This window comes from Sapajus apella, unplaced genomic scaffold, assembly GCF_009761245.1.
Source record: "Sapajus apella isolate SASKATOON/1434 unplaced genomic scaffold, GSC_monkey_1.0 scaffold6, whole genome shotgun sequence".
Lineage (NCBI taxonomy): Eukaryota > Metazoa > Chordata > Mammalia > Primates > Cebidae > Sapajus > Sapajus apella.
This window is the reverse complement of record NW_022436946.1, coordinates 7357581-7373137: the sequence shown is the minus strand read 5'-3', so window position 1 is coordinate 7373137 and position 15557 is coordinate 7357581. Positions and strand designations below refer to the sequence as shown.

General features: G+C 37.0%; 1 protein-coding gene across 6 annotated transcripts in view; it reads right to left on the bottom strand.

Annotated features, from left to right (window-relative positions):
• HIVEP2 (HIVEP zinc finger 2) overlaps nt 1-15557 on the bottom strand; it is a 193527-nt gene that overhangs the window by 70511 nt on the left and 107459 nt on the right. The gene's annotated exons all lie outside the window — the stretch shown is intronic.

Sequence of the window (15557 nt, the reverse complement as noted above, 5' to 3'; positions counted from 1 at the left end):
GTGATTTCTATTGGTGACAAAGTCACTGCCACTGCTGAAACTGCTGTCATTTGTTGCTTACATGAATAATGGAGTGCTGAAGTTCAGTTAGAGATTAACGAAATATAGTTTTTTTCTCAACCAAATTTTCTGAATTCTGTCCATTTGTGGTTAAGAGCCCCAGGCTAGGTAAATAATAAAGTCCTTTATAATTCCAATATCTCAAATCAATGATTACATTGTGTCCCTGAGAATATTCCACAGAGAATATTCACAAAGAGAAAAAAAGCAATTCCTATTCTTTCCAACTGTGTGGAGGAAAACAGATTTACAGGATAGAAGTGCCTTTCCTCATCTCTCTCCAAGTGAAGGAGGGAACACTTATTGACTTGGAAATGAGTTACCCAAACACTACCAAGCCCTACCAGCCTACAGGCAAATACATATGAAGTGGCATTAACACCAATTAACCACAGCTCCCGTTCCAGCCCCACCTGCTCACACAGGACCTCAAGTCCCCTTAAAAAGTCCCAACTAAGTGCATCTAGGATTCCAGCAAGGGAGACTTACAAGAGCCCATAGGCAGTCTGGCAGCCAGTCACAACACCATCTGCCACGGCTTCCTTCCTGCACCAGCTCCCCCTAGCGTCCTCAGAAAGGATCCCCTCTACCACTTTTGCAGATGGTGCCTGCAGTAAGAATGCTAATGCCCAGATGCCCCCACAGACAGCAGAGTCCATACTTCCAGGCAAGAGGAGTTCTTGCCATTGGTCCCACGCTTTAGAAAGCTTGCGTATCACAAACATGCACAAATAAATTCTCTGAAAAATACACAGCACCTTTATCATAGGCATCCAGATGTCCTGTAACCCTAAACCCTGCTACAACGGTTTGAGCCCCCAGGGAAATGCTTCTCTTGCCCAATCTCTTTGCACCAAAGAGTAACTGAGTTGGAATGCCCTGAAGGTTCGTGGACTGTGACACTGCAGAGTGTGGAATTAGACATCATTTCAAAAGAGGAGATTTAAGCAGCAAAAACGCTTAGGTAAAAGAGAAGACTTAAGAGTCATTTCTCTCAGATGGCATGGACGCGATAGATTCTTGCATAACAAGTGTAGCCGTGCCAACCATCCCTTTCATGGTTTCTCTTTGTGCTCTGATCAGTGGTTCTAGAATCATTAATAAATTAGAGCAGCAATTGGAACAATCACACGTGGCACTTGAAGAACGTTTCGCAATTAAACAATTCTTATTGTTAAATTTGTAAAGATGTAACCTGCATGAAGCGTGATGCCAATCCTTTACATTAGGAACTAAAATGAACACTAAAAACAAACTTGTGAGTAGTTTTGCTTCTGTAAAAACAGCTAAGGACATTAATTCAATTTTTGAAAAATATTAAAAAGCTTCAGCTGCATTTAAACAATTTTGAATTTAAAATGTTGTATTCACTCATTGTAATATAGATTTATTTGCCATTCAATTTTAACATGTGATTTTGGATATTCTGCAAGAAAAATCCTTTTTTTGGAAATAGCTTTATTAAAAAAAATTTATACTTATTCTCACTTACATATATGATGAAAATATACTGATATTTCCTATATGTTGAATACAAGTACATTACATGCTTAAATCCTTCAGGCCATTGAGAATGAGTACAAGTCAACACCTTAGTATATTTACCTTTTTTTTGGAGTTCAGAAAATTAAAAAGCAGAGATTTTTTAAGAAGCAGTAGAAAATTTAAAAACATTCTATTTAAATTTTAAAGCTGCAAATAATTAAAGTAAGCAGGCTTGTCAAGCATGACCCATATAAAGTTCACTAACAGGACATAAGAACTTCTTTATTTAATAAAGATTTAATTACTGTTCAACAAAAATGAGCCAGAAAATCATTCTCATCAAATCCACAATGTGAGCAGGTCAGACGAAATCTCTGCAACTTCATGTTCTGTGCAAATAAAGATTTTATCACTGATCAAATGAAGAGTCCTTGTGGGCCTCCAATTGAACTCTTGCGCCCGAGGCCCCATAAATACTGATGGCAATGATCCTCTCCCTAGTTGTGTGTTCTTAAATCAAGCTTGGCTTATAACCAATTCTCCTTTAAGATTGTCACCAAAGCAGTTCCATCAGGCTTCTTCTTTCTACTCTTCTTGAGAACCTCACACAGTTTATGGCTCATACCTTATAGCCATGTAAGACAAGGCTCAGATCCAGTCCCAGAAGCTAGGGAGGCAACAGTTACACCCTTCATTGACCAACTTGGAAATCCTCTACCCCATTGTGGCCAGCTACAAAACCATAGCTGAACACCAGTGAGTGATTACACATACTAGGGGTGACGGAGGAGTGGTTCTGCAATTTGAAAACAATAAAGTCCACACATTTGTAGACAGAACCATTGATTTGGTTTACCCCTCTTTCATCTTTGTTATATCTTCTCCCTGCCTCCAAGGTTTTAGGCTTATAACTCACCTTACACATCACCACCTCCACACCTCTGGGGCTGGTAGAAGGCATTTCTCTACCTGACTTATTAAAATTCAGGTCAAGAAGGAGGGAGAATGGCCACAGAGGCCAGAGAGAATGAAGGAAGATTCAGAAAGTGTCTTTTCACATTTTTGCTCATGATTCATTTCTTAAGCTTGGAGGATAAATCTTGTAGGAAGTTTTTTTTCCCTTTCCTAACAATTTACCTGAGCACTATGAACATTTTTCATAGAGGGGCCCTTCACACTTAAGAAATTTAGAGGAAGGATATTTCCTAGACATCTGGATTAAGGAACTGACTCCCACAGTAATCCATATCAGTATTTGTTTAAAGATCTCTATGAAGTCTTGATTTTCATGTTTTAAACAGAGAAATAATTTTAGAGATACATGCTAAAGTCCAGTTACACACACACACACACACACACACACACCCCACACACCCCCAAAAACAAGAGGCTGAGTGGTGAAACAGTAGAAGGTTCAGATACTTGTCCAAACTCTGCAAGCTATTCTATGAAATCCAGAGCAAGAAGCTCAGTTTCCTTATGTTTCAACCAATGACCTTTCCAGTTAATCACTGATCCCTCCCACCAGTTAAGTACTCACATTGTTGCCATGATATTGATATTATTCAATTTAGCAATCTCTTATTAAGGTGTTAATAATATTGGAAAAATAAAACTTAGAAATCATTGAGTTATCAAGAATTATAGTTTATGTTATTATAAAATGTGTAAGTTCATTTTAATAGACATTATAGAAATTGTACAGAACATTTCCAAACTTAATTTCCTTAGACATCTAAGAGAGTTTGACTAAAAATGTTATCATGAGTTTAAAAGATTTAAAAATGTGCTCTCCAGAAAATATTAACTAATTGCATCTGTTCTAAAGAATAAAGTGCCAATAATGAAATTAATTAATTACTTTAAGGTGCCAACCTTAAAATATAATTGTTTTAATTTTTTCACCAGACTTCCAAAATGCTTCAAACAAATGCATATAAAAAGGGCATATGTAAAATAAAAATAATAAATGATTATAATTTAATAAATTTAAAATAAAGCTATAAATATCTTCAAATAAATAAATTAACTTCATCCACTAGTTTGCATCTATATTCTAAGTAAAATCCTAAGTGAACAGATCTTCCACATAAATAGACCAATCGTGTTTCTTCAAAAAGCACAAATATCATGTGTCTGATTTAGAAATTTATTTTCAATATCTGAAAAATAAGCTCCTTAAAATAAAATAATTCCTGGTTTAGGAGAAATTTCCATTATGTGTATGTTTAAATAGCTTAAGAAAAAAAGCTTATATCAAGACTCTAAACCAAGTCTGTCCAACCTATGGCCCTCGCGACACATGCGGTCCACGGCGACTTTGAAAGTGGCCCAACACAAATTTTTAAACTTTCTTAGAACATTATGAGTTTTTGTTTTGTTTTGGCTGATCAGCTATCCTTAGTGTTAGGGTATTTTATGTGTGGCCCAAGATAATTCTTCCCATGTGGCCTAGGGAAGCCAAAAGATTGGACGCCCTTGCTCTATAAATACCAAAGTCTGTCTTTCTTTCTTTCTTCTTTTTCTCTTTCTCTCTCTCTTTCTCTCTTTCTTTTATTTCTTTCTTTTTTTTTTTTTAATGGAATCTTCCTCTGTCATCCAGGCTGGAAGTGCAGTGGCATGATCTTGGCTCACTGCAGCCTTCACCTCCTGGGTTCAAGCAATTCTCCTGCCTCAGCCTCTCAAGTAGTTGGGATTACAGGTGTGCGCCACCATGACCAGCTAATTTTTGCATTTTCAGTAAAGATGCGGTTTTACCATGTTGGCTGAGCTGGTCTAAAACTCCTGACCTCAAGTGATCCACGTGCCTTGGCCTTCCAAAGGGCTGGGATTACAGGCGTGAGCCACTGCAAGCAGCAAATACTGAAATATTTCAACTCTTGTTCCTGTCAGCTGGTAAAGGTTCACAAAACATATATTTAAAAGCACAGATATAGTTCTAGATATTTTTTAAAAGCTGTATTCCTTTGGCCAAAAACAGTCAAAGAGAATTTTATAATCAAATAATAATTTATTAAAATGATACTCAAATAGCAATTTTCCATCCACTTGCAACCTTACGTTTTGATATGTTATTTAGTACCTCTCCATTAATACTATATTTCCCAGTTATATTTAATCTATCTGATGTTTATCAGAATGAAAAACACAAATCATAGGCCAACATCTTTCCATTCCTACTCTAAATGAAGAAATGAATGAGTGAATGAATAAATAAAAACCTAGATGCACATATCAGACCAGTTTCTGTCCTCTCCTCCAAGGCCACAGATATAAGGTATAATAAAATATACATGCTTTAGAAGACAGTGCAGGCACAAATGTGTACTATTTAGAAAATAATACCAAAGTCAAATTAACTTTTTTCCTCTGTAGAGATAAAAACAAGTCCACATAAACATTTTTATCTTTATCAAATAAATACTTCCAAATGTGAGTTGAAGTTTTCTAAAAATAAACTCCTACATTTACATATAGTTTAATTCAAATTTTTTGCAAATAGAAAAATATGTTCATCAACTACAAAAACTCAAAATTTATACTTGACATAAAAATGATTGCGATTTATGCACATATCATATATAGACCTTTTTAAATTTGCTTCAGAAATGAAAGAACTCAAACTTAAGAGTTCTATGACAATAGGCCTCTTGGGTCAATTTGAATTTCTGACTGTTTAAGACAGAGGTAAACTTGGTGGCATGTTACACTTGATTCAAATACTCATGAGTATGTGCTACAAAGCAAATATGGAGAAAAAGTGATCCCCTTGTTTTTTCATGCAACATAACTAAGCTAAAATAAACACAGAATAAATCCTGCAAGACACAAACCTGTCAGCCACGATCACCAGTTGAAAGAAATGCAGAAAATTACAAAGACGAGGCCAGGAGAGGTAATAACAATAAAGGAGAAATTATTACCTGCCAAGGGACATATCACTACACTCAGGTTTACTGTGTCCCTAAGCGATTGGTTTAGGTCTTCCAGTCTCAACGGTCCCTCACAATTCTGGCCATGACCAGGGGTTGAAATGATCTTGCCAGTGCTTCCAAAGGTGGAAGATGCCCCCATATGTTGGGGGATTCCCTGACGATATGTACATGTACAGATGAACAAACATACTAACCCTATCTATTCTAGGGCTTCCCACAGAACAGGAGAAAAGCAGCCTAATAAAACATCTTACCACTTCAAGTCTCAAGGAAAAGGAATTCCAATACTGTGATAGGTAAGTCATGATGAGAATGCACCGCAATTTTTTCAGATGCTCTGAGAACTCCCACTACCATGAACTTGACAGCTAGATTGTTGTGCTCTAGCAGGCTGAGCACACTTTAGAGTTCAAAATGGCAGGGAATAGCTTTGTGGCACAGAAACATTAGTATATAATACTCACCTCATAAATGTAATTTCAAACAAGCTGTCTTACTATAAAACAGGAAAGCTGACTTACATTGGCTAGTTACCTATAAGAAGGATGTGTTTTATCTAAAATTTTGTCTGTTTTCTCCACTCAGTTATATTTCCCAGCCCGCAGGCTGGGATAAAACAGGAATTCAGCAAATGTTTGTTGACTGAGTGATTAAGTGAATGGATGAATGGGTGAATTAATGATTGTAAACACACTCACTACTCATGTACTTTGGTGTCTTTGTGGGGTTTAGGAGCAATTGCTTCTTCTTCCATTCTACTCCTCCTGTTAATCTCTCTCTTGTTATTTCTGTTAAATTACAGGATGGTTTGATATAATTTAAAATACCCCTTTGTAATAATATGGGTGCCTCTGTGAAAGTTCTTTTATCTAGCCTGGTTGGCTATATAATTGCTTGAAAAAATAAAAACCAACCAAACATAACCATGATATAAATTTTACCTCTTTACATTCTATAATAATAGGCTGTTCATCTTAACAAAGCAATTTCAGAATTTTTCTTGAACAAGCTCTGTTATTATTCCTAAAGCTTCAATTATTAATAGTATCCTATCACCTCCTGCTAGCATCCTGCACTCCTGCCCCATGTTTCCTCAGGTTGGGTGTGACAAAGGACTGCATATGACTGTGTGTTTTGTCTATGTATTGGCACATAAATATCCTTGAGGACAGGAAAAGAGCTGGTGTGTGTGTCTGTCTGTGTGCGCACACGCACGTGCATGCACTTCCTTGGATTGTTCTCCATGGAAATCTCCCTCCAGATGGGAAAAGAGCCAAGGAGAGCCCAAGGACTTCCCTGACCCTAAGCCAAGGGTGTGGCAAGTGTGCTCACCATTATCAGCTGGTACGCAAAGAGAAGGAGTGAGAAGGAGGAAAGAGGTAGCAGGGAGGAGGAGGAAAGCCGTCAGTGAGTGTGGAGATCTTTTAATTGCAAGAAAATAATCTGGGAGTGTAACATTTTTGCAGTATTTTAAAGTGTGCAAAGCCTTCTCAGGACTAGCACATTCTCAAATGACACCTCTAAGACCAACCCAGGCATAAAGATCTTCTGAGGCTTACATAAACTTACTGCCCATTAAGGAGATATACAGAAAAAGCTCAGCCTTTTCCTTACTGGTGTACTTAATTATGTACTCAAGATAAGTAATAACCTTTAGACTGTTTTCACCCTGTGTTTGCCTGTGTTTTCTCTACTTAGCTATATTTCTATACTGAAACCTCTTCAAATTCACCCAGCATTCTTAAATTGCCGAATCCATTGGTCCTTTCTTAGATCACAACAATTGATGATGAATTTGTGGCATTATACGCTGAACACTCCCTTAAATACAAGGCTCTTAGCTCAAGATCTGACATTCCCAATGCGCTTAATAAGTAAGAGTTCCTCTCGTTAGCAAGCTCCTCCTGGCTTAGCTTCTTTGAGACTTGCCTCTGTTAGTTTTCCAGCTACATTTCTAAATATTTTGAAATATTTTGGAATCTTTTATCTGAACTTCAAGGCCCAGATGAAGTGTTTTCCCCCAACAAACTTCCCGACTTTTGCAGTGTCAGAATTAATGCCACTCTCTCTTGTGTTCTCATAGCTTTTGCTCAACTCCCATTATCTCACTAATCATGGTCGGCTTTGAATTCTAGTTGAGCGAATTTTTTTTTCAAGATAGAGTCTTGCTCTGTCCCCCAGGCCGGAGTACAGTGGCGTGATCTCGGCTCAGTACAACCTCCAACTCCAGGGTTCAAGCAATTCTCCTGCCTCAGCCTCCCCAGTAGCTGGGATTACAGGCACACACCACCACACTCAGCTAATTTTTGTATTTATAGTAGATGGGGTTTCACCATATTGGCCAGGCTGGTCTCGAACTCCTGACCTCAAGATCCACCCACCTCAGCCTCCCAAAGTGCTGGGATTACAGGCATGAGCCACTGCACCTGGCCAGAGCACATATTTTATATCCCCAACTAAATTTTCAGCTACTTGAGAAGGGGGCCATTCTTATTTATCTCAACACTGAGCACACTGTCTTGCACATGGCTGGCTTTTCATAAATGTTGGTTGATTTAAAAGTTGACAACAAATATTAAATTGAAGCTTTAACTGCTTCCTGTTTCCCACCCTTCATAGCCAATCCGAAGACAAAGCCTACAGAATATTCAACTTCCATGTTTCTCCCTAACCCACTTTACATTCCTATTACAATCACCCTAGTTCAGAACTTTACTACCTCTCAAGGAGACTATTGAATAGCTTCCTAATTTGTCTCCCTCCAAGTTTTCCAGTTCTTCTTGGTGATATGATCTGCAGTGAGCAGATTAATATTTTAAAACTATAACCCAATCATGTGATTCCTATCACATGATTAGGTAGAAAAAATGCCTACCAAACTAATGTTCTAATTAATTATATTCCAGTCCTTCTATACTCTCTAGGTCTCTTGATTCCTTCCCTCCTTCTTTCATAGCTCCTCTTCACTTACCAATGTTCTATTCCAAACATACCATGTTACTTTTCCTTCCATGATCACACCAACTTTATCCATCCCAACCTTTTACCTAGACAAACATCATTCTTGCCACCTATCAAAATCTTGCTCATCCTTAAAGCTGTCCTCAGGAAATACTTCCTGCCCCCCAAGCCCTCTACCCAGGCAAACCCACAGGATATTAATGTGATTTATTTCTCTTCATAAAACATTTTATTTATACATCGCTGAGGGCACTACTCTAAGCTTTCTTATATCCAAGCCAGGTATGTACTAGTCTGATCTCTATTTTAGGTAGAGTTTATAAGCAACTTGAAGGCTGAAATGCAGACTTACTCATCATTGTATTCCTCCACAGCACCAAAACACTACATTGCATATGGCAGAAATGCCATAAATATTCATTGAGTTTAAATGAACTGAAGCTTTTAAAAATAGCCAAAAAAGCTCAGGTTCCATGTAAGAAGAACGGGGCTCAAGCCAACTGAGTGTTGGCGTCTGTGATGATTGGTGTCCTCAAAATTTCCACTTAAGGATAATGACAGAATCAAGCTCCGCTAGAGCCAATGAATAATTTATTTGTGCACAAAACATTCTGTTAATGGAAATCTTTTTATGGCTCAAGATCTAAAATATATTTACTGCCCCATAGTTATGAAATGTTTGCTTTAATCATTAGGTACACAAGGTAATAACAAATGATAATTACAGAATCATTATATACTCTTAAACTGATTTAATCAAGGGTATCTCTTCTGAAATTCAAAAACTCCTGAGTGGATGGGGATGGGAAGGATTATGCTGGAGCCAATCAACTCACTGCTACCATCAAATTTAAGAAACTAAGGCTTTCTGTTGTTAGAAATACCACCAATTGAAACAGTAACTTTAGATACAAATGGCTAGTACTTTTTTTTTAAGGCTCAATTAAAAATTTCCCTGCCTCCCCAAACTAGACTGCCTCAATCAACGAAACATATCAGAGAGAGAAGTGCATGTGTTTGCACATTCCCTAGATGTTGCAGCCTGCCAACAAATGTTTCTTTGCTGTGCTATTTCAGCAAGTCGTGAGATGGCAATGATCATCCTCCTCAAAAGAAAAAGATAGCTATTTTTCCTGTATGTTTTTATTTTAAGAGGCTGGAAGACACACTTCTGGCTGCTGAGAGTACTCTGACACGTACACATGTTCCTGAGGAGGTGAATTTGTGGGGGGATTTTGGCAGGGTTAAGGTTAAGAAAACCTAAAATCATCCTAAGCTCTTGGGAAATATTTAAGGAGCTGAAAAAAAAAAAAAAAACAGCAAAAAGAGGAAGACGATGAAGTCTTCCAGTGAATTCCCGTTTCCAACTATAAACCCTCATGAAAAACAAAAAGTAAAGTAGTATAAAATACATACTTCTTAATCTATATTTATCTCAGACTCAACTGGTACACAATCAAATTCATCACACTACTACCCAAACCAGCTTCTCTCTTTACCTCACGTTTTCTATGAAAAGTCATATTCTAACTCCAAAGCTCAAAGCCTGGAGTCAGCATTGACAGCTTCCTTCTGCTCCCCACCCCCAGAAGGCACACACATCTACACATACTCATCCTAGACCCAATCAGGTAGCCCCTACGCTGGTGTCCTTCACATGGCCTGTGCCTGTCAATCTTTACCACTACGCTCCAACCAGGCCCTCACACCGGTCTGATCTCCCACCACACACAGTAGGCAGGAGATCAGCAGGTACTCTGGGTACAAATGGCAAAGTGCCAAAGGCCAGATCCATGCCTGGAGCTCTTGTGTACTTGGGATCCAGGGACAATTCCTAGCAGCAGTGAGCCGCAGCAGTGAGCTGCGGAAGTGTCCAGAGTCCTAGGAAAAACAATTTGAGCTGAACGAAGCCACAAGGGCACCATGATGCAAAACCTGAGAATTAAGGAACTGAGGGGGATATGGCAGGAAGTCAGAAAGAACTTCCTGAACCTGGGATGCAAGTCTCCACTGAAGTCTGTGATGCAGTGCCTTCATATATGATGTAAGTGTGGGAGGAGATATACATGGCACAACATAAGGGGACAGCTCCTGTTTGAATTAATGGAAGTACGTCCTAAGTGGATTCTGTGCTTGCAATGACTGCTGCTGCCTCCCACCCCACCCTCACCTCATCCGCCATCCAGCCATCCAACACGGCCCAGCCAGAACCAGCTCCCTAAAGCGCAGCTCTGACTGCCGCGCTCTCCTGCTCAAAGGCTTTCAGGGGCTTCCCTCACCCCTTTGTCCAGCAGTCAAGGTCAGCTGTGCTTTGCTTTCACACTACATGGGAATCCCTCATTGTCAGAGGCCACATTTTATTTATCTCATTAAATCTTTTCAGAGATCAATTATTTTTGTTGACATAGTCAAAAAAGGGATTGTAGCGGTTTCAGGTTTGTTCTGCTGTGTGGAGAAGGGGTTTGTTTTTTGCACACACACACAAAAAATCACTAAAAACATCATAAATTTGTACTCATGACCTGCCTCTTGATATTTAATAAGTATCAGACTTGAAGATTCATCTCACAAATATAATTAAAAGTAAACCTGTGTCCAGGTATCAATTTTCAGTCCTCAAAGTGAATTTTCAAAAAGAAACTCACAGCAAATATTTTTATTTAACTCAACAAATATTAAATGTTTACAATTTATTTTTCAATCACTATTTTTAAGGATAAAGAAAACACAAACAAGCAACTTACAGTGCAGGCATATGAGAGGAAAAGCTCACACAAATTACTTTATTATAAAGTCCAAGTACAAAAACTCATACATAAAGTGGCATGAGAGAAGTATAAATTGCCAAGGGGTGATGAGGACAGAGCAGCTCAAACATGAAGAGAAATAGTACTACAATAAAATTATTAACCAGACTCTGACGTCAGTAAAGGGCATTAACCCATAATGCAAATCACATTTCTTAAATGTGATTAAGAAAGCTAATTTTTCTTTTGGCAATTCATGGGTGAGACGTCAATGTGATATCAGATTCAAACATAAAATAAAGATCTCTATGTGGAGGATTTTGTCCAATATCCAATTAAAGGATTTATAGTGAAAATTTTAACTGCCAAGGGAACCAGCACTCCAGAGGCCCTTCTTAATATGTAAGGATATTGCTTGGAAATCACGAGATTCTCAGATCAGGGACGTGAATGGGTAAACTTAACAGTTGGTATCATCGGGTTTTAGTTTCCAGAAGGTACTATCTGACAGAGGTCTGGAAAATTAACAATCCATATCTTTCTACAACATTTTGTTCCTTGGACTACCTCATAATTCCCTAAAATTGTAAGATTTAACTCTGCCCCCAAATTTTAATATGGCTGCCTTCTATTTCCTTATGTGAATCATAATAAACAGAACATAGTGACCATATCCACAAAGCTCCAATATTTGAACACTCCAGTTAACTAGATGGATTCTGTTCTGTGACTCACTAGTGCTGTGACTTTAAACAAATCGCTCAACTAAAACCAACCCCCTATCACCAAGCCTCCAATTCCTTATAGACAAAATAAAGTGTGAGTAATAACTACATAATAGTTATTGCCTCAAATGAGATAATGTGCATGGAAGCCATTTGTAGAAAGAGAGTAAAGCATTACTCAAATATTCATTCATGCCATCACAGAAACAAAGCGTATGATCAGTCACTAAGATCCACTGTGTAGGTTTTGCATAGAGAGTGAAAAATGAGAGATTCCTTCACACAGCCATCCTATACTGCAAACTGAAGGGGACAGGAAGGATAGACAGAAGGAGATACTATGAAATTATATGAACGTAGCCTTCAGACAGGGTTTCAGATGGCTACTGCATGCTCGTGGAACAAAATGGGATTTACTAATACTACCAGTTTGGTTAATACTTAGTGATGGAATGATGAATATATGAATGAAAAGTTATGGAATGCATGGGTCAATGAAGGTATAGCCAGGTGAAATGCTTGAAAACCAAATCAGGAAGAGTCAAGTTGTATAGAAGAAACATGAAAATAATTTTGGAAAAGTGAAGCCATGTAGCTCAAATAAGCTAACAGTAATGGGCTCCACTCACGTAAGTTAGAATAGCAAAACAAAGAGCGTAAGAAATCTACAGCATACAAAAGAGTCCACGTTTTCATATCAGTTTGTGAATATTAATACTCAAATATAAATACTGATACCCTCTTCTGTTATCTTTTAAAAACAAGGAACCAAACAGTATGCATCTGAAGAGCTATAAAAATATAAACGGAAACCTTACATAATAGGAAACATTTTGAAGGCCACAATATCCTGAAGCTTATAAGGTCTACTGTGAATGATCTGTGATAGCAGACGTTACAGTACACCGGGACGTAACAGATAGCAAATCTAATGTGCACCTTTATCAAATCCTTATAAGATCAGCCAAAATGTATTAAAACAGAATGAATTAAAAGGGTTTTCTGACTCTTCATTTTCCTAATTGGTATAAGCAATAACAAGAAAAAAAACATATAAAGGTATATCAAAGAGAAAGGACAGAAAAATGAAGAATAGATTTGTGGAAATCACAAAATATAGCAATTTTCACAGAACATAAAATTACGTATTTTGGACGTCCTAATTTAAAGTAAGATTTCAGTGATGTCTGACTCCAAAAACTACTAATGGTAAAAATGATATAATTCTCAGCAAATTAATTACTGCTCTTTAACCCAATATTTTCAAATAAACATGAGATTCTTAATAATTTTCATCTTTTTTTTTAGGAAGGAATATCGCTTACGTATTTCCTAAATAATTATATCCAACGTAATGACAATATGTAAATCTGATCACCCATGTGTTTAAAAGCCCAGACTCCAGTTAATATCACTTTAAAATGAATAATGTCAAGACAAGTCAAAACCATTCACTACTTTAAGTAGAATGGCAGGGCATGCAAAGCAACATTATTGTAAAAAATAATAACAATTTGTATTTACTGAATTTTACAAAAGGTACCATAAAAGGAAGAACATTCTAATGATAAGAATGTTCCCTTCTGACCTCGCGAACTGTTTTCTATTTACTAACAGTTTGTGGTGGGAGGAGTTGGGCATGTTTTTAAAATTTATTATTTGTAAAAAAAAATTATATTGAAAAAATTGCCTCATTTGGGCTAATGCATAGGACCAGGTTCATTGATAAAAGCAATAAGAAATTGCTGATTATGTATTCCATATGCATCATGAAAATGCTTAAATGCTTACTGATTCCATATGAAGTGCTTCCTTACCAAAAGAAGTATTTGATTTAATTGAGAAAATATACTCAGCTCTTTGAGTAAAGACCATGTTGACAGGTTAAAGAATCAGTCACATGATAAATGAAATATAATTCTGGTTACATTTAACCAGTGATTGCAATGACTATGAAATCACTACTCTATTAATCACCATCATAACCACTACTATTTACTGAACTCCTAGTACTTGCCAGGTATTTAATCCTCATAGAGTCTATGAACTAGGCAGCATCCTTGTTAATGCAAAGCAATTGTTTCAAAGCAAGTGACCCCAATGAGCTCACTCAGCTAGAGCAGTCCGGAACTCACAATGCAACAAGCAAGAAGGCCATCTGCATTCAATGCCCAGGTCATGTCCATTCTCAGGAGGCACTTATAAAACAGTCTCTTGAACAAAATTTAAATTAGGTACCACCAATTTAAATGTCACTTAACACTTAGGGTACTTTGGAAATAACTGTAAAAGCCAAACTTGTGTGTAAATGGAAAATTAAATGTGTCAAACAAAGACATTTAAGTTAGTGGTTTGGATTATTAATTTTCATCTTCTAACATCTATTATAGCTATTGAAAAAATTAAGGTCTTGCTTTTCAAACTTATTAAGTATCTCTCTTCCTAATGGGTTTTTCATCTACCTGCCCTATATCCCTTTAATTATCCAAAACTATTTTCAAACGGCACCATGTGCCCATAACAACGAAAATTATTGGTCACAAATGAACACTGAATCATGAACTTCGCAAAATGGAAAGGGGTCTCTGGAATGTCCACACTTGATAGTTCTATGCTCACTGGATGCTCAAAGGCTACACTAGCAAGTCAAGCTCTTAAGCAGTTCCCTTAAGAGAGATTATTTTAGACAAAGCTTAGGGCAGTTGTTGCCCTGCATAAACTCTACAACACTATCACTGAAAAATCATCTGACATCATCATGTCTTAAGATGTTCACAGGTAAAACAGACACTGTAAGTGGGTTTGGTTTAGAAGCTGTCTTCCCAAATGGTTAGATACTTTCCTCTCTTGTTCATTATCATTCATCAGGTTTTTAAATAGCTCTGGTTTATTTGGAGGAAAATTAAATAACAAGCTGTACAATTTTAGAATCATGAATAACATTTAGAATTTCAGAAATTCAAATCTTGTGACCTAAATTAGGAATACAATTTTTTTCCAATTTTTCTTTACTGTGTAAAGGGTTAATTAAAGCATGAGTTTGCTTGGAATTTTTTTAAAAAAATTACCAAGCCCTAAAATCAGTATCATTTAAATTTCTGATGCCAAAAATCTGTTTGACAGAGCAGGCTTTACTATACTGACATTTTAACAGTAGCCAAAGTCCTGTTCCCACTAAATTCTATCTTGGCAGCACCAATAATTTGCTAAAAGCCTAAACTCCTCCTGGTAACTAATGTGTTCTCAACCTCAGGAGCTTCCCACAGCAGCTCAGTGCAACAAGGAAGCTGAAGCAATCAAGTCCTTCCTTAAGATTTCTATTCTTATTACAGAAACCACGATTTCTATAAAATGAGAACGGTTTAAATATGGAAAGATGCTAATTTACTCCAAATGTTCATTATATCTTAGATATGAATCTGACAAAATACAATAAAATTACTTATTAAAACCTTACTCAAAGTAAAATCTGATATTTTTATATTGCCTCAAGATTATAACAAGCAAATCATCATTAATATATCAAATAAAATAATCTGGTTTCAAACTGACAACATCTGGTTCAAATGACACCACTTTCTAATCTTCAGCTAAAATCAGATATTTCCAAAAATGCAATAAACATATGAATATTTTCATTTAGG